Source organism: Zingiber officinale, chromosome 9A (genome assembly GCF_018446385.1).
Source record: "Zingiber officinale cultivar Zhangliang chromosome 9A, Zo_v1.1, whole genome shotgun sequence".
In the NCBI taxonomy this organism is placed as follows: domain Eukaryota; kingdom Viridiplantae; phylum Streptophyta; class Magnoliopsida; order Zingiberales; family Zingiberaceae; genus Zingiber; species Zingiber officinale.
Window position 1 is genome coordinate 100,800,554 of NC_056002.1, and position 20,174 is coordinate 100,820,727.

The following is a 20,174-nucleotide window of genomic DNA, read 5'->3' on the forward strand; positions in this document are numbered from 1 at the left end:
GATGGAGAGATCTCTTCCTCATCATTAGATCACTCGGTTGGATGATATCGATCACAACCCAATCATCATCATTAAAGCACAACAATGTGATAAGTTATGAGGCGATGTATTGATCTCTAAGACAGTTCAAATGTTGTCATCGAATGGAAAGATTAAATAGGTGCCAATGTGCCACCGTCGTTGAATCCAGGGTTGCATTAACAACAACATTATCGCATGTCATTACATTTAATGCGGTAAGGGGATCTCATTTCCTAGGGAGGATACCATCCTCTACCTTTTAATACAGTAGCATGATACACAATCTCGTGTATTATGTCCATTGAATGTGAAGTTTTCTCTTCCCAATGATCGACATTCAACTATCTATCCCGGTAAGATGTAGTCACCTCAGCTCAACATTATGAGAAGATAATCTTGGAGAGTGAATGATAGCTCATCACTGTTTAGTTAGTCTGGTATACCTCCTTCAATTAGACTTGAAGAGGAGGGTTATGATGTCGTGGAACTCTACAGTCCTATGTGTCTCATAGGATATAAAATCATGCTAAGTTGTCAATCAAAGTCAAAATGAGGTGGATACTACTTGTTGGGGGGGGGGGGGGGGGGTTGAGGGGGAGTCATCAGTCAATAAATTCACTCCGACTCCCTCTTAGTCTCAGCGATAAACTCCCTCTCAATCTCGACGACAAACTCCCTCTCAATCTCGGCGACAGACTCCCCCTCTCTCTCTCTCTCTGTCTTAGCAGTAGACTACCTCTAAGTCTTAACGATAGACTCTCTCTCAGTCTCGGTGATATGCTCTCTCTCAGTCTTAGCAACAAACTCCCTCTCTCAGCATGGGATCCCAACATTGTATCAATCTTGATCTTAACTTTGTCTATTCTCAAGGTCACTCCACATCATCCTCACCTTTTAATCCTCAAGGTAGGCCTATGCCCTATATGGGTTTGTTGACAGTGACTATAAATATTCCAATACACATGACATCTTGAGAATGGGGGAAGGATTATGATGTTATCAGATTCGGCCTTATAGATCCTTTCCTATGAGCAAGTGGCATTCGATGAATGAAGACACAACTAACAACTGTCAGATCTGATCCCCTCACCAGCTTCCACAATGATAATATTTTAGGTGACATGGACATATTCTTCAAACAACCATATAGACACTCATGAAAGTAATAATAGAGGGATCTGAATTCTCTTCAATTCCACCAAGTTTTATCCTTCTGCTCTATCTTCTTCCTTTGGCATAACACCTCAAGAAAACCCTAACTTAAGCGTCAGAGTGGTCCTGAATCCATTCCGTGGTTAGTATAACTCTCTCATTGAGTTCCTCTTAGGTCCTCTCATCCCCTTCACTGACGACCTCCAAGGAGAAGCAGACGTCAGCTTGTTCATTGACTGATAATTTAACCATCCACGGTATTTAATCGGAACAATGATTATAATCTTTCTAAGTAACTACCTATCTCATATTTAAATACCAAGGTATATTAGTATTGGAGACTCTCTCCTTCATTTTCATGCTTTTTATTATTCACTATACCTCTTATGAGTTAATCATTAGAGGACTTGTTGAAAACTCTAATGACATCCAAGTCAAATCAAGCTATGTAAATTGGTTTATGCCTCCACTTCAACATCTACCTCATAATTAGAAAACCTTCGCATCCTTTCTACTACCTTAATATCTACTTGAGAAGTATATTTTCATATTATCAAGTACATGTTGGTACAATTTGTTAGTGCAGTTGAAACTAATAATTAAACTTTACTTTTGATAAACGATAAATGATTAAAGTTAGATTCTATGTTATTTGATACTTTTATCCGGTGTATAGGAATTGATAGGTCTAGAGGACCTAACACCAGTCTGAAGCCCAGTTAGGTCTGAGGACTTGATAACTGACATAAGTCTAGATAAGTCGAGGTGTAACCTAATATCTGGTAGAAAGTCCAGTTAGGCTGCGGGACCTAACAGCTAATTGAAGTCTAGTTGGGTATGCAGATATGACAACTGGCAGAAAGACTTGGTGGGTCAAGAGCAACTTAAGTGGCTACAAATGGTAAATGAAGGAATGCCACTGGAGGAGAGTGATCCAATGAGGATGAGTCCTAGTGAAACTATAGGCGTTGGTCTAGCTTAGAGCCATTTTGTAAGTCTAAGCTGAGACCATAACTAGATCCTGATCTTAGTAAGACATAACATGATCTAATTGTAGGATCGAGGCACGTGAGAGGGGGATGAATCACGTTTATTAAAAACTTATCTTTTACTTCTTTTAAAAATAAAGTGCGCGGTAAAAAAATAAAAATAATCAAGTAAAGAAAAACAGAATGTGAACACAATGAGTTATTTGGTTCAGAGCCTTCAGTGACTCTTACTCCAAGACCTACGATCTCTAGGACTGTATCGACGGGCAATCCACTATAAACCTCTTTCAGAATCTCCGGAAGAGGGAATCAAATACAAGTACAAAAAAGGGAAAAGTGTAATAGCCTACACTTTCCTTTTACAAGTATGAAAGATGTACAAGAATATTAAATCATTACCAACACTTTAGAAATATAGAATCTGAATGGGCTTGTGTGTCAGTGTTGGTGTTGGTATGCTGGTAGCGGTTGGATGTCTTGGAGTATTAGCATAGCAGAGTGTAGTCTAAGTAGTAGAAGAGTCATTGAAGCTCATAATTTAGTTGATCTATTTCTTCTGGTCGAATACTCCTTTTAAAGAGTGTGGAAGGCACCTCCAAGCTCATCTAAGGCACCTCCTAGCACAAAATTGATCCCCAAAGCTTTGGACTCGATAACTTCCATCAACTTTGGTTTCTATCTATGTGAGGGCGCCTCCAAGCTCTCTAAGTCACCTCTAGGGCACATCTATGCCATGAAACGTTATCCGCAAACCTTATATGTTTGTGGGAGCCTCCGCCCTATCCAGGGCACCTTCCACATGGATCTGAGGTGCCATTAAGCACCTCTGAGGCACCTCCGAGCACCTTTGAGGCACCTTCGAGCACCTCTGAGGCCCCTCTAACACTGTTCATCTGAAGCTGATTTTTTCTTTTTAATCCTACAAAAAAGAGTTAATTCGTAAAACAAAATATACCCGATAAAACAAAGTTACCATAATAATAAAATAGTATTATTAATTATTGTAACACCCCAAATTTCATTATTTGGAGTTCTAAAAGTTCTTATAAATATCTAGAAATGCTTTAGGAATGTTCTAGAGATTTTTCGGAATTTTTAGAGTATTTTTATGCAATTTTCGGAGTTCGTTTGGTACTTTTACCAAAAGAAAGAAGTTGCAAAAAAAATAAAGAGGTTCGGCCGAGGTTCGAACCCGCGACCTCCGACCCGATCCAAGACTTAAACGAAGCGCGATAGCCAAGCGCCCAAGCAGGTATTTCGTGATCAAAGAGATGGCAAAATAAATTTAAGTAATAACTGGAACCGAAATACCCTAAGTATAAAAGGATAGGTTAAGAGAGGGATTGGGTTATTTTCCTTTCTCTCGATCAAAATCCTCTCCTCTCGCTCGCGAACGGCGTCGACTCCCTCTCGGGCGAAAACGAAGCCGAAGCTAGGGCTTCGTTTGCGACGACCGACCAAGGGGTATTTTTGTGAGATCTTCACATGTTCGTGATCGTCTCGTTGAGGGGAGCACGCAAACGCGAAGAGATCACTGAACAATGAGCCTCCCCACAAACCCTAGAAGCCTTCTTCTTCGGTGGTGAGTCCAAGAACACAAAGGTAAGTGCTCTCACCTGCAGTAAGAGTAGTTCTGAGATGTTCTTTCCTTCCTGCTGCAAAGATTGTGGTAGCCGTGGAACCCTAGCATGCATGTTGATTGATTGCTTCAAGTGTTATAATCCGAACCCTAGTTTTCAGTTTGTGCTTATGGCTTTAGTATTTCAGTTTAGATCTTGTTGTTTGACTCAAGCATGACATTTTAGGCCTTTCTATGGTGTTCAGCATTTCAGTACAAATTTCTTGTTATTTTAACAAGCCTGGACAACCTTTATTCTAGCATGTGGTTTAGATTTGCTTCCTTGCTACCATTTATTCCAAGCATACAGATTTAAGATTCCTTGCTACCTCAATATGCATGAACAGTGTTACTTATAAGCATGCAGTTTTTGATATCTCAGTTGTAAGCTTCAGTTTTAGATTTATTGTATCTAGAGTCAATTGTTATAAGAATAGCTCCTTATCTTGCTCCGGATTTTGTACATGTACATTTATGAGTAATTATAGGTAATGGAAGACCAAGGGCTTAATTTTGATACCAAATTCCAGCATTTGAGGATCAGCAACACGCCTAGTGCTTGAAGAAATGCCGAGACATTATATATTAGAAGTAATAAAAGATAATAGGTATTTTATTTGAAAAGGGCTAGTACCCGACTTCCTAGGTTGTCGTTAAATAAATCCAGGTGACCAATTCCGAGGTCTTGACCTTGGTAAGACCAAGGTCTTTACCCTCATAGGACTGGTGGCTCGCTACCTCAGTTTCTATTAGGGAGTGCGTATTGGTACTAAGTATGGGCCCAAGAGATTATTATTATTATTTTGAAATATTAAACTATACATATTTGAATTAACGAAGCAAGTGTTTTAGAAGTTCAATTCAGCAAGTTTAGCTTCTTTCATTGCAAATTCAACAAGTAGCAATGCAGATTTAGTTTAATTGCCATTTTCATTGAGCATGCATGGATTTCCTTAAACTTTCAGTTTAGTCTTTCTTGAGTATCCAGTTTTAGTTTTGTTATATGTATATGCATATTGTGTTTTTGTGAGTTAGACAGCGCTTACTAAGCATCCGCTTATAGTTGCATTTCCTCTTACTGCAGATACCAGAAAAGGAAAGCTATAGTGAAGGAAGGCGACAAGGAGGTGTGGGATGGATGTGTGATGTCTGAACTATGGAAGCCTTGGGACCCTGCTAAAGGATTTATTAAGATTTTGTATTTAGACTGTTAGTGAGATTTAGGTGGATTAAGTCCTTCTTGCATTGTTGGAATTATTCTTTCGTGTTGCTGGTTTTGTTCATAGAATGTTTTAATGCTTTTAGAAGTCTTCCATTTAAATTGCTATGCACATTAGTCCCATTCTTTGAGTTGTATCACCGTCGCATGCATGTACAGATTTATACATTTTAGTTGTGGACAAATGCTTGAGTAGAATGTTGAGATGAGTCATTTAGTTTTCAGTTGCTACTTAATTGAATCCTTTGAGTTTTCCGAGAGTTATAAGTATTACTATCAACATGTGGACGACATTAGTTAAGTAAAGTTAATAGTCTAGTAACGTCCCACCCTCACAGACTAGTAGAGAGGAGGGTGGGGTCGTTACAATTAGATTCTATCTTTCCTAGACAAGGATATAGTCATAGTCTCAATTTAGGCTTCCAAAATAGACCTAAACTGGACCAGTGCCTACAGTCCCAACTGGGACTCGTCCTCACTAGATCACTCTCCTCTAGTGCTTATCTTCACTTAGCTTCTAAACATTTGGTCCTCCAGACCCGTTTAGACTTTCTCTGGTTCTGCTTAGTGTCTGATCAATCTGATATACTAAGACTTACCTATAACACTAAGTTAGCACAATAGATATAAAGCAATAAGGTAAAATAGTGTTAGTAGCTTTCAAGATTCGCTGGTCCTGTCGACCGTGCGCGGTCGATCAGAAACCATCTAGTCACACATGCTTGGAGTTTACTCCTCCAAGACTTTTCATTACCTATGGTTATCTCCCCTAGGGTTGCTTAGCTTCACTCACTAGGATTTCCATTGTCTGACTTCACTCACTAGGACTTTCACCACCTAGCTTCACTCACTAGGGCCTAGCTTTACTCACTAGGGTCTAACTTCACTCACTAGGGCTTCTATTGTCTAGCTTCACTCACTAGGACTTTCACCACCTAGCTTCACTTACTAGGGTCTGACTTCACTCATTAGAGCTCGACTTCACTCACCAAGACTTCCACTACCTGGCTTCACTCACTAGGGTTTGACTTCACTCACTAGGACTTTCATTGTCTAGCTTCACTCACTAGGATTTCTCCTTACCTAACGTCTAGTTAGGATTACTCACTCAATATACTTTTCACCTACCTAACATCCAGTTAGTACTTACCTTTGCCTAACCTCCGGTTAGGACTTTTCCTTGCTAGTCATCTAGTCCTAACTAAACTTCTCTTTTCCAATTGGATCATCCCTTAGACAACTACATTGGTATATTGTCAAACATCGAAATCTTAGAGGTTGATTACACCAACAATCTCTCCCCTGTTGATGTTTGATAATTCTCTTAAGTTAGGTTTGGGTTTTAAGAGTTTTATACCAAAGTTTGGGAGAATCAAAAAGTTTGGGAGATTCAAAATAATTATAACTTAAGATTACTCTCCCCTTTAACACACATCAAAAGAATACAAACTTAAGGTCACTCTCCATTAGATTGGATACCAACAATAATTTGGGAAAGACATAATTAAGACACATATTAATTTTTGAAAATATTTAGAGTGTTTGAGATAAAGCATTCTTTTCAAAAATCTTTAAAGTACTTTAAGGATTAAAAAACATTAAGTACTTGAATTTCTTAAAAAAATTGCTAAGTATTTTAGATGAAGCAAAAAAAAATCTTTTAAGTACTTAAAAATAATTGTTAAGTACATGAATAGTTTGCATAATGAATTTCCAAAAAAAAATTCATAAAATTTCAAGGAATTTTCAAAGATTTAGCAAAACATATGCATTTTTGAACAATTTTCTACCAACATTTATGAAAGGATTTTGAAAAATTATTTCAAAGTTTTGGCAAGATGATTTTCAAATATTTTCAGAACATTTTGCAAGATTTTTAAAAAGCTTTCAAAAATAGTTTCAAATATTTGCAAAACTAATTTTTGAAAGAATTTTAAAAATTCTATTTAATCATTCAATCAGGACTCCCCTCAACACATACCTTTAGGAATCTTGTCAACTACAAGGAAAACTTCTTATATATTTTAGGGGTTGATCCAAATCAAAATAATACCTAAACTATTTTTCAAAATATTTAAAAAAAATATTTCAAAATAATTTCAAAAGTAATTTTATATTTTTGTTAAAGAATTTTTAAAATATTTTTATTAAAGAAAACATGTATTTCCATAGTAATTTTCAAAAAGATTTTTTCACAAGGATTTTAAAAAATTATGTTGAAACTATTTTACTAAAAGTTTTAAGATAAATTTTCAAAATATTTTATGTGATTAAATTTATTTTTCAAATAGTCTCCCTTTGAACTTGACACTTCCTTAAGAAACCCTTATTAACCACCTATGTGATTAAATTTGATCTAGACAATAAGTATTAGTCAATAATCATTTTCAAAAGTGTATACTTTTGAAAACTATACAAGTAATTGCAATTATGAACTAATTTTCTTCTGTAAGCATCTCAACCATTCTAAATTTTCAAACATGCTAATCTTATGTGTCTAGAGAGATGTTTAACATGTATTGTCTAAGGTAGTCATAATTTAATTTTTAATTAATTAAAAATTCAAACTTGATTAATTCAAAATTTACCATGAATTTTTAATTAAGTTTGATTAATAAAATTGTTTAAATCATTAATTAATTATGGATTAATTAATTATTCCAAAATTAAAAAATAAAATTTTAAATTAATCTAGATATATAGTTAAGTTTAAGATTATTTTCAAATTAACTAATTTAGTTAAATTAATTTTAGATTAAATGAATTGATTTGTTGTTAATGTATTAAGATAAGATTGAATTAATTAAGTTTGAATTGCTGATTTCAAATTAAGTGAACTTAATTAAAATTAGATTAATAGTTAACTTAAAATTAAATTATATTTTTATTTTGAGAAAATAATTATTGGATTAATTATTACTAACTTTATTCAATTGATTAATTTAATTTAGTAATGATTTGATTAATTAATTATTAATTTCATAATAATTAATTCCATTTTATTAAATAAATTATTAAATTAAGATTAATTAATTAGTTATTAATTAAATTAAAATTTAAGTTAATTGATTATTAACTTTGAATTTTTACTGGAATTAATTAATTTAAATTTAATTAAGTTAATTGGGTATCAAATAAATTTTGAAATAATTAATTAATTTATATTAAGATTAACAATTATCAAATTTCAGATTTAATTTATGGTTTAATTTAAGTTTTTAATTAAGTTATAGTTATGTTTAATGTTTATTTAATCTTTTAATTAATTTTAATTAAATTTCTAACTTACATGTTTAATTAAATTCAGTGTAATTATATTTAATATTGATTTAACTTTAATTTTAATTTTAATTTAATTTAATTTTAATTTTCATGTTTCCTTAATCATTTAATCCAGTTTAATTATTCAACCAACGTATTTTCTATAGTTTTATGAGATGAGTTAGCTAAATTTTGAAGATAGTTTGGTCTTGTGTTAGATTCAGATTTAATTGTGAGTTAATTAAATACACATTTTAAAAATTGGCTTCCAAGCTGTGGTGAGGCACAGGAGCCTTCTTGGTTATCATAACAATGACCACTTTTTGACAAAGTCATTTTAAGAAATTGGACATTTAATCTTTCTATTGATAAATCTTAGTCTAACTAGTCGAGAATATAGTGAGGTAGCTTCAATTAGTTCCACTTGGCTAAGTAGACCAAGAAGGGTATGCCTTACCCCCATTTGACTCCCTAGACTAAGTTTCCCTAATGTATTATTATCTCATCTCATCCTAGTACTATGTTAGACAAGAATCAAATTATCTTTCTCCATCTAATCCTAATTATCTAAATGGGTAGGTTATGTTTTTAAAATGCCAACAAATTTGGTGACTCCCCTAATCATAGAATCTCTGTTTTGAGTTTTAAGCTTTTGATTTAGTTTGTATTTGTTATTATTTTTATTGATTAGTTTCAAAAATACTTAATTATAACTTGGTTTATGGAATTTAAGTTTTAACTTAGACTTGTAACCCAAGTCTAGATTTTGTATGTTGATAAAATAATTAATAATTTTTTCTAGTGTATCAATTTTATCTTTCAAAAACTTATTTTATTTTTCTCATTTTCTAAAACGTGAAAATAAATTTTTAAACTTTTAAAAATTATTAAATAATTTTGAATTATTCTTATTTGGATTTGAATTAACTTGATTAATTAAATTATTTGAATTAATTGATTTTTTTGAGTGAATATGCATATCTAATTTTTTAGGAAAATCTAAACTTGAGCCGTAGTGATTATCTAAGTTACCAACATATATAGAAAAAAATAGTATTTTTATGTATTGTAAACTTACTAACCTTAATTGATCTCCTGGATCCTTGGGTCTTCTTTCTGGACATTGATGTTTGTAGTGACCCATTTGTTTGCACTTGAAACATTTGATCTACTCCTTCCCTTTTCTGACTTCTGGTATCGGTTTCTCCTTTACCTCCGGTTATGTGGATCGACTTTTATAAGCGGGGTACTTGCTTTTGTAATTCCCTCTTTGACTGCATTTAAAACATATTATATGATCTTTAAATTTTGAATATACAAGTTTACCATTCGAATCGTCATTAGGATTATCCCTCTTGTCCACTGTCATCTCAAATTTGGACTCTGACTCAGATTCAGATCCAATTACCATCTCCATGGCTATAAGTGCCATGAATCTAGTCTAGTTCGGTTCTTCAGAGTCTGATACTGATGATGATTTTTGGGATTCAAACTCAAATTTGATCTTGAGTTCAACTTGATCTTCTAGTTATGATAAATCCCCGTGAAGTTTGTTTAGCCAGGTCCAAAAGTCGTAGCCACATTTTAACTCTCCAATTCTACATATAATTTTATTAGGTAATAATTTTAAAATAAAATTAATTACCTTTTGATTTACTTCCTAATTTTGGGTTAATCTCTTCAATGCTATGTTGCAGTCGAAGTCTCCCATCATAATGAAGCACTCTATTTGACGCTTCCATATTCTGAAGTAGTCCATTTTGTATGGTAGTGGTTCATGGATACTTCATCTTTCTTGATAAGATATTGGTACACTTGCAAGAGTTACATATAAGAAACAATTTCTAAGACTTTGTCTTGGAATTAGTAGTGCGGGAGAAAATAAAGTGAAAAGAATGACTCTAGTGGTGTTGCACCAATTTAAAGTATTTTACAAAAGGAAACAAAAACTTGTCCAAAGAGGTGATTGCACCAATTTAAACTAAATCAAAAAGCTAAAATCCAAAAAGCACAAAGCGTAAAATAATAAAAAGAACCCCCCTTGCTCGAATGGTGGTTGTACCAATTCAGAGTGAACTGGCTCTGATCCTGCTTATAGGATCGAGGTACGTGAGCAGCAGCACAGGAGGGGGGGGGGGGTAAATCACGTGTATTAAAAATTTATCTTTTACTTCTTTTAAAAACAAAGAGTGAAGCGAAAAAATAAAATTTTATTAGGTCCCCGTGAAGTTCAACTTGATCTCGAGTTCAACTTGATCTTCCAGTTATGATAGATCCCCGTGAAGTTCGTTTAGCCAGGTCCAAAAGTCGTAGCCACATTTGAACTCTCCAATTCTACATATAATTTTATTAGGTAATTATTCTAAAATAAAATTAATTAACTTTTGGTTTACTTCCTAGTTTTGGGTTAATCTCTTCAATGCTATGTCGCAGTTGAAGTCTCCCATCATAATGAAGCACTTTATTTGACACTTCCATATTCTGAAGTAGTCCATTTTGTATGGTAGTGGTTCATAGATACTTCATCCTTCTTGATAAGATATTGGTACACTTGCAAGAGTTACATATAAGAAACAATTTCCAAGACTTTGTCTTGGGATTAGTAGTGCGGGAGAAAATAAAGTGAAAAGAATGACTCTAGTGGTGTTGCACTAATTTAAAGTATTTTACAAAAGGAAACAAAAACTTGTCCAAAGAGGTAATTGCACCAATTTAAACTAAATCAAAAAGCTAAAAACCAAAAAGCACAAAGCGTAAAATAATAAAAAGAACCCCCCCTTGCTCGAATGGTGGTTGTACCAATTCAGAGTGAACTGACTCTGATCCCACTTATAAGATCGAGGTACGTGAGCAACAACACGAAGGAGGGGGGGGGGGGGTAAATCACGTGTATTAAAAATTTATCTTTTACTTCTTTTAAAAACAAAGTGTGAAGCGGAAAAATAAAAATAATTAAGTAAAGAAAAATAGAATGCTAACATAAGGAGTTACTTAGTTCGAAGCCTTTGGTGACTCCTACTCCAAGACCCATGATCTCTCGAACTATATCGATGGGCAATCCACTATAAACCTCTTTCAGAACCACTGGAAGAGAATTAATACAAGTACGAAAAATAGAAAAGTGTAACAGCCTATATTTTCCTTTTGCAAGTATGAAAGATGTACAAAAATATTAAATCGTTACCAACACTTTAGAAATATAGAATCTGAACAGGCACATGTGTCGGTGTCAGTCTATCGGAAGCAGTCGGATGTCTCAGAGCAATAGCGCATGAGCAAAGCATAGTTGAAGCAGCAGAAGAGTCGTTGAAGCTCGTAATTCAGTTGATCCCTTTCTGTTGGTCGAATACTCATTTTAAAGAGTGTGGAAAGCGGCTCTAAGTTCATTCGAGGCACCTCCAAGCTAAAAAATTATCCCCAAAGCTTCGGACTCGATCACTTTCATCAATTTTGGTTTCTATCTGTGTAAGGATGCCTCCAAGCTCTCTGAGGCACCTCCAATGCGCCTCCGAGGCGCCTCCAATGTCTCCAGGGTGCCTCCGCGCCATGAAACCTTATCTCTTTGAGGGCGCCTTCCACATTGATCTGAGGCACCTTCGAGCACTTTTGAGGCACCTCCAACACTATTCATCTGAATCTGATTTTTTCTTTTTAACCCTACAAAAAAGAGTTAATTCGTAAAACAAAATATACCTTGGAAAACAAAGCTCGCATAATAATAAAATAGTATTATTAATTAGATCCTATATTTCCCAGATAAGGATCTAGTCATGGTCTCAGTTTAGACTTCCAAAATGAACCTAAATTGAACCAGTGTCTATAATCCCAATTGGGACTCATCCTCACTAGACCACTCTCCTCTAGTACTTACCTTCACTCACCTATCAAATATCTAGTCCTCCAGACCTGTTTAGACTTTCTCTGGTTCTGCCTAGTGTATGATCAATCTGATCTACTAAAACTTACCTACAACACTGAGTTAGTACAATAGATATAAAGCAATAAGGTAAAATAGTGTTAGCAACTTTTAAGATTTGCTAGTCAGGTCGACCATGCGCAGTTGGTCGGAAACCAATCGGTCACACATGCTTGGAATTTACTCCTCTAAGACTTTTCATTACCTAGGGTTACCTCCCCTAGGGTTGCCTAGCTTCACTCACTAGGACTTCCTTTGTCTGGCTTCACTCACCAAGACTTTCACCACCTAGCTTCACTCACTAGGGCTTCTATTGTCTAGCTTGACTTAATAGGACTTTCACCACCTAGCTTCACTCACTAGGGCTAGCTTTACTCATTAGGACTTCTATTGTCTGACTTCACTCACCAGGACTTTCACCACCTATCTTCACTCACTAGGGTCAAGCTTCACTCATCAGGACTTCTACTACCTAGTTTCACTCACTAGGGTCTGTCTTCGCTCATCAGATGTAGCAGCCCGCCCTCTCCTTCTAGTGGAGGCGGTGTTACTTTCTACATACATAATGTACGTACATGAATTTCTAAACAGCGGAAGTAATGGTTCATTTTTTTTTTATCACAACTAATCATACTAGCATGCTCAGCATAGTTACAAACTTAAAGAGTCAAAATATCCATATCTTAACATAAGCATAAGTAAAGTGATCATGCAAGTCATCAACATAAAATAAGCATAGTTCATATCAATCCTAAATCAACATAAGCAGGTCTTTCTTTCTTAGCCAAGCCACCACCACACATATCTCCTGCCCCTCCTGCTGCTCCTTTAGTTTATCCATCCTTTACCTTTATCAGTGGTACAAGGAAAGTAACTATAAGCACACAAGGCTTAGTGAGATCCTTTCCTACTCACAAAAATCATATGTCATAACATAATCATTCAACATAATACAGATAGCATGGACATACAGAACATCTAAACCACATATTTTGTAAGAGTAATCATATCACATATCATAGCATACATGAACATCATATCATAGCACGAATGTAAATGGAACTCATACCATAGCATAAATGGAAATCATATCATGGCATAAATGAAAATCATATCATAGCATAAAGGAAACATCATAGCATAAAGGAACATCATAGCATGACATATGAAAGCATCAGGTCATATTATATCATATCATAAAAAAGGAAATAAGCATCATGACATATCCTATCATAGCATAAAGAACATCATATCATAGCATAAATGTAAGCATCATATCATATCATTTCATAACCATACATGCAAGATGTCCTTTAAAACATGGGTAATGTCATGTGCAAGATGCTTTTCAAAAAAACATGCTTCATGTCATGGTGCAAGATGTCGTAAAAACAATATAATATAGTACTTGAAAATAATCTCAACATGAGGGGGCCCGGCTTAGTACCACATACATACATAAATGCGCGTATCCTAAGTAGACCCAAGGTAGCTAGTCTTGAACCTACTAGGAAACTAGGCCCGTAGCTCGACCTAGGGGCACATAAGGAGCCCACCCTTTACTAGGTCCGTACTTCGACCTAGGGGCGCATAAGGAGCCCACCATTTTGGTACAAGCCATACAAAGTAAAATAACATGTCATATAATCATAGCATATCATGTTCATGTCATTCATAGCATATCATGTACATGTCATCCATAGCATATCATGTTCAAGTTATTCATAATTCATCATGTTCATGTCATTCATAACTTAACTTAGCATGAAGAGTGCTCTTAATCCCACTTGATAGGGAAGCAACTCTTAGGCCTTTCACTTAACATATCATAAAGAGTGCTCTTAGTCCCACTTGATAGGGAAGCAACTCTTAGGCCTTTACATTGTCATTTCATAAGCATACATACTTGAGCATATAGCACATCATAGGAGATCTTTTAAATGCATGATTCATAAGCATACATAAATGAGCATATATCATATCATGGGAACATAATCATGCATGACACATAAGTTAACATCTCCTAAATCATATCATGACATGTGAAGCACATAAAGAGTCATAATTGGGTCTCAATCATCAATCCCTCATTGGTGGCCGAAACATGCAAGGGTCACCTAAGTTGCAATCAATCATATAAACATATGAACCCTAAACCAATTTCATAACATTTATCATAAGGAACATCATAAGCATATTTAGTTTAGGTTCTAAGCTTCCTAGGTCCACAATTTATGATGTGGCCGAAACATGCAAAGGTCTAAACCTAGGTTACAAGCAATCATATAAACATATGAACCCTAAACCAATTTCATAACATTTATCATAAGGAACATCATAAGCATATTTAATTTAGGTACTAAGTTTCCTAAGTCTAAACTCATGATGTGGCCGAAAGTCATGAAGAGTGGAATTAAATTCTAAACCAACCACAAGAATAAGAAGATCATGGTAACTTCATATCATATCATAGGGAAGAACATGAGCATGTTAGAGTTGAGTTTAAGCTTTCCTAGGCCTTCCAACCTATCTTGGCCGAAAGTTCAAACATGAAAACCTAGTTCTAAACAACATGAAATCATAAGTACATGAAGTTATCTTCTTATCATATCATAAGGAAGAACATGAGCATGTTAGAGTTGAGTTTAAGCTTGCCTAGGCCTTCAAACCTATCTTGGCCGAAAGTTCAAACATGAAAACCTAGTTCTAAACAACATGAGATCATAAGTACATCAAGTTATCTTCTTATCATATCATAAGGAAGAACATGAGCATGTTAGAGTTGAGTTTAAGTTTGCCAAGGCCTTCAAACCTATCTTGGCCGAAACCCTAAGATGGGGTTTATCTAATTCCAAGCAACATACAAGCATGAACTCTAAGGAAATATTCATATCATATCGTAAGAAAAATCATAAGCATGTTAGTTTTGTGTTTAAACTTTCCTATACCTTTAAACTTGTGATGGACGAAACCCTAAGGTGGGGTTTATCTAATTCCAAGCAACATACAAGTATGAAACACCAAGGAAATATGCATATCGTATCATAAGAAAATTCATAAGCAAGTTAGTTTTGAGTTTAAGCTTTCCTATGCTCTAAACTTCTCATAGCTGAATCCTACCAGGACATCCCTAAGGTTTTTTTTTCTAACCATTCAAGTTTATAGAAAAACCATAAACCACTTGTACCGCAGGTGAGGGGATACTCACCTCCTTTTGCTTGGTCTTTTCTTAAGAGAAGGTACCCTTGTGGAGAAGAAGAAGAGAGCTCCTCCTTCTAGTATTCCTTTTTGCCCTTCTTGCTTGTAAGAAGTAGATCTTGGGAACTTCTTCTTGTGGTTTAGTTTTCTTAGGGAGAAAACTTAGTTGGATTTTGGAATTTGGGAGAGGGGAGGCTCTAGGTTTCGGCAATGGTGAGGAAGGAGGAAGAAGAAAGGAATAAAAATGGTACTCTCCTTTCTTATTTATCCTTAATGATAAAATAAAAGGGAAAATGTCTCTATACATCCCCTTTGATTCCTCAAATCCCTCTCCTCATTGACTCCCACGAAAATAGAAGAAAGAAAGAAAAGAAAAGAAAAGAACACAAGGAGAAGGCAACTTGTCTTTTGCTTATTCTTTTCTTAATCAAGAGAAGAGGAGGTAAGCTACTTGGTTTTCTCTTGTTCCTTTACTTAACTATCTTCTCGCTCTTAACTAACATTTCCATTCTTTTCTATTCACATATTATTCATTACTCTAGTGGTTACCATACACCAACTTAATTCTATCATTTGTGGAAGGTTCAAGGTTCAATCCTTGACCTTAGCCTTTTTTTTCATTTTTGGTTTCTATTTCCATTTCTTTTTTTTCTTTTATTCTAAAAGAAAAAAAATACTCATAGGTATAGCTTATCATTTCGTGAGTGTTACATCAGACTTCCACTACCTAGCTTCACTCATAGGGCCTAGCTTCACTCACTAGGGCTTTTATTGCTTAACTTCACTCACCAGGACTTTCCCTTACCTAACCTCTAATTAAGACTAGTCACTCAATAGACTTCTCACCTACCTATCTCTAGTTAGGAATCTTGCCTAACCTCCAGTTAAGACTTTTCCTTGTTAGTCATCTAGTTCTGACTATACTTCTCTCTTCCAATTAGATCAATCCTCAGTCAACTACATTGGCATATTGTCAAACATCGAATCCTAGAGGTCGATTGCACCAACACTAATTAATAATATTATTTAATATTATGATAACTCTGTTTTATAGGTTAAACTTAGTTGTGCTAATCTTGTGTTGTAGGAAATTAGTTAGTTGGAAAAAAGGATCTCCAGGTGCCCCGGTGGGGGTCCAAGCCCCCGGAGTCTGGATGCCCAGACCGGGTCCAAGCGCCTAGATTGGCTAGAACTCAGTCGCCCGTGTAGATAAGGTGGTGCACTCTGATTAGCCGGCTTCCGTCAACGTCAGGTGCCCGGGGGTGGTCCAGACACTCAGGAGTAGATGGAGGCTATCAAATAGAACCTTGTCGAGGTGCAGCCACGTCAGCGATTCAGGCACTCGGACCGGGTCCAACCACCTAGACATTGATAATTCAGTGATGAAGCAGGATCAGATAGGTTTCGATCCAGGTGCCTGGGGGTGGTTCAAGCACCCAAAAATACCTATAAAAGTAGTTTTGACAAGCAGCCTTAGAAAAAGACTTCCACACGAGCTCTAACAATCGTTCTGTAACTTTATCTTCATGTTGCTGCTATACTACTGCTCTACTATGCCCGACCACTGTTGAAAGACTAACATCAACACACAAGCGCATTCAGATATACATCTTTCATGTTGGAAATGAATTTACTATTGTGATTATTTATTATACTCGCAAAAGGAAAGTGTACTTTATCCATCTTTCAATTTTTAGAGTTAGTGGATTGTCTATCGATAGGTCCAAGAGGTGAACCAAGTAACTGAACATGTGTTGCTTTCATACATTGTTTATTTTATTTTACTACATACTTATTTTTGAAAAGCCAAAAAGAACTCATTTTAAATACACGTGATTCATCCCCCCCCCCCCCCCCGCGTCACATGCTCATTAATCCTACACAATTGACCTTTGGTTAAGGCTGATCGAGTTGATAAAGCTCGAGTTGGCTTGAGTTGAGTTTTAAAGTTTGAGTAATATGTAAGTTGTAAAGTGAGATATCGAGTAGGATCAAGGTAGATTGGATATTTGACAAGATATGGAAAGTCTGAGCGGATCATGGGTGATCGGATGCTTGCTGATCGAAATTCCAACATGGAGTTGACACAAAACAAAAAGTCCAAGTGATTTATAAAGGATCAGACACTTAGTGATGATGGAAGTAATGATAGATCAAGGTTAACCGAATGCTAGGCAATAAGGATGTCCTGACATGTCAATGTTCACCGGATGGCAGTCAATGAGGAAGTCCTAACAGCTCAATGTTGATCAGATGCCAATCAACAAGAAAGTCTCGAAAGGTCAAGGTTGATTAGATGTTAGGAAACGGTAAGTCTCGACAAGTCAAGGTTGATTGGATATTTAGCAAAAAAATTCCTGATAGGTTGAGGTCAATCGGATACCAGGCAAGATGAGAATTCAACTAATTAAGGTTAAAATAGGGGCATTAGTCAATTGATAGGGCTCAATCAATTGATGAACTCTAAACCCCTAAATTGAGATTTTAAGATATTTTTAGGGTTTGCTATAGTAACTAGGGTTTCTACTACCATAACTAAAATTGTTATAGTTTTAGGGTTTATTTCATACTCTAACCCCCAAAAATTAGGTTTTCTACAATAATTTTGGATTTTCTACAACAACACAAGTTTAGGGGTTTGCTACTATAATGTTTTTTCTCTAACACCAATCGATTTGTGAGTTCCAACAATTAATTGGTGGCACTGTAGCAGCGAACAGAATGCTTTGGAATCGATTAACTAGTTCGACTGGAGGTAAGAAATTAATTGATGAGTCTCATCAATCGATTGTTAAGGTAAAAAAAAGTCATTCTATAAGCTTAAATAGTCTAATTCAATGATAATTAATTTGTGGTTACCAATCGACTGAAAGGAACCACCAATTGACTGAAAGGCACCACCAATCGACATGAACAGCAGCTTATAAAAAGGGTTTCAAGGCAAATAAGAAGCATTGGTTCTTAGAGATTCTTAGCCAAAGTGCTTGTGCATTCTCATATCAACAAGAGGCATTCTCAAGCAATTAGCAGCGATCAAAAGCGAGATTCATGTAAAATTATTTACATTCTTGTATTTGTTTTTATATAATTGTATTGTTGTTGAATTGTTATGTTCTTGTAAGAACAATGTTGTAAGAGTCTTCTTTTCCTCTGAAAGGTATCCGAAAAGGGCAAGTTCATAGTGAAGGAATATCACTAGGAGTAGGCCTTAGATTAATCACCTAAGAGACAGATACCAAGTAAAATCTCAGAGTTGAACAAGTGGCATCAATTTTGGATTCAAATTTTCATTGCGCATTCAAATAATGAGAATAAGATCGAGACGAAGCGATTAAAACTATTCATCCCTCTAACTTGGATGAGTTCTAATAGTATAAAGACAAACACAAGAAGAACATATCATTTTTTTCACGAACCATAACATATATATAGCACCATTAGTAATTAGTATGGAGAAAAATCCAAGAAGAACATACTCATTTTTTGTAAACTACAAGTGCAATAAGTTGGTAGATTTCCTCAATAATAATTTTAAAATACAATTAATAATATCACATATAACAACAACAACAATAATCAAGCCTTATCCCACTAGGTGGGGTTGGCTATATAGATCCTTTTATGCCATATAGATCCTTTTATGCCATTGAGCTCTATCTCCAACTATATCATCATCTATACTTAAATAAATTTTATCTTATTTTATTATTGTTAACTAAGTCTTTTTTAGTCTTCCTCTTCCTCGTTTGATATGCATGTCTGTCATAGTTTCACATCACCTAATTAGAGTATTTATTGGTCATCTAAGTATATGACCGTACCATCTTAAATGTATCTCTCAAAGTTTTCTCTCAATAGATGCAACTCTAACTTTCTCTCTAATACTCTCATTTCTTATTCTATCCATTCTCGTATATCCACATATCCACCTTAACATTCTCATCTCTACAACTCTCATCTATAGGATTGATGCGTGCTAAAAGGGGGGTGAATAGCGCTTGTCGCTTTTTCACTCATTTTGGAAAACAAGCAGAATAATGCAGTGAAATAAAGAAAGAAAACAAGAGCAACACTAACACAATTTCTTTTACTTAGTTTGAAACCTGTGACGACTCCTACTCCAAGGCCTGTGATGGTTGATCTCTTTCATTGGGCAATCACTAAGTTCAAGAAATCTCTTTTACAGATATGCAAATGCAGGTACTAAAATTAAAGACAACGTTTACCGGCAATAATGAATAGTAGCAGTTCGTTGATTGTCGGAACAACATTTGGACATTGGTTGATTGTCATGGAGTAGTGCAGAAGAGAGTCAAAGTTGTTCGTTAATGATCTTGGAATTTTGTGTTGAAGCAACTAGTCAAGCCCTCCTTAAATAGACAAGCTAGACCTGATCCAGATCCACTAATCTCGGGATCAATCTTTGACTCGACGCTGATCGGTTGACCGATCCCATTGTTCAATCGATCGATCTTGCCTGAATTGGCCCAGCTTCCAGTCCAAGTTCTGCTGCTCAGATAAGTCCTTGTTCGGTCGATCGATCCCATTAACCTCGCTGGCTTATTTGATCTTGTTGTGCAAAGAGAGGGCAGCACCTCTCAACCTCTAACGTGTAGAAGAAGAGGATGAGAGAAAAGAGATCACATGGAGCAACAAGACAAAGATGCACAAAAGGAGAGCAAACACGAGAAAAGAGAAGAAGAAGAGAAAGAAGAAGACTTACCATGGTTCGGCGATGTGCCTACTCCACAAAAATGGTCGAAACTTTATTAGAATTCTCTCTATACAAGAGAATCACAT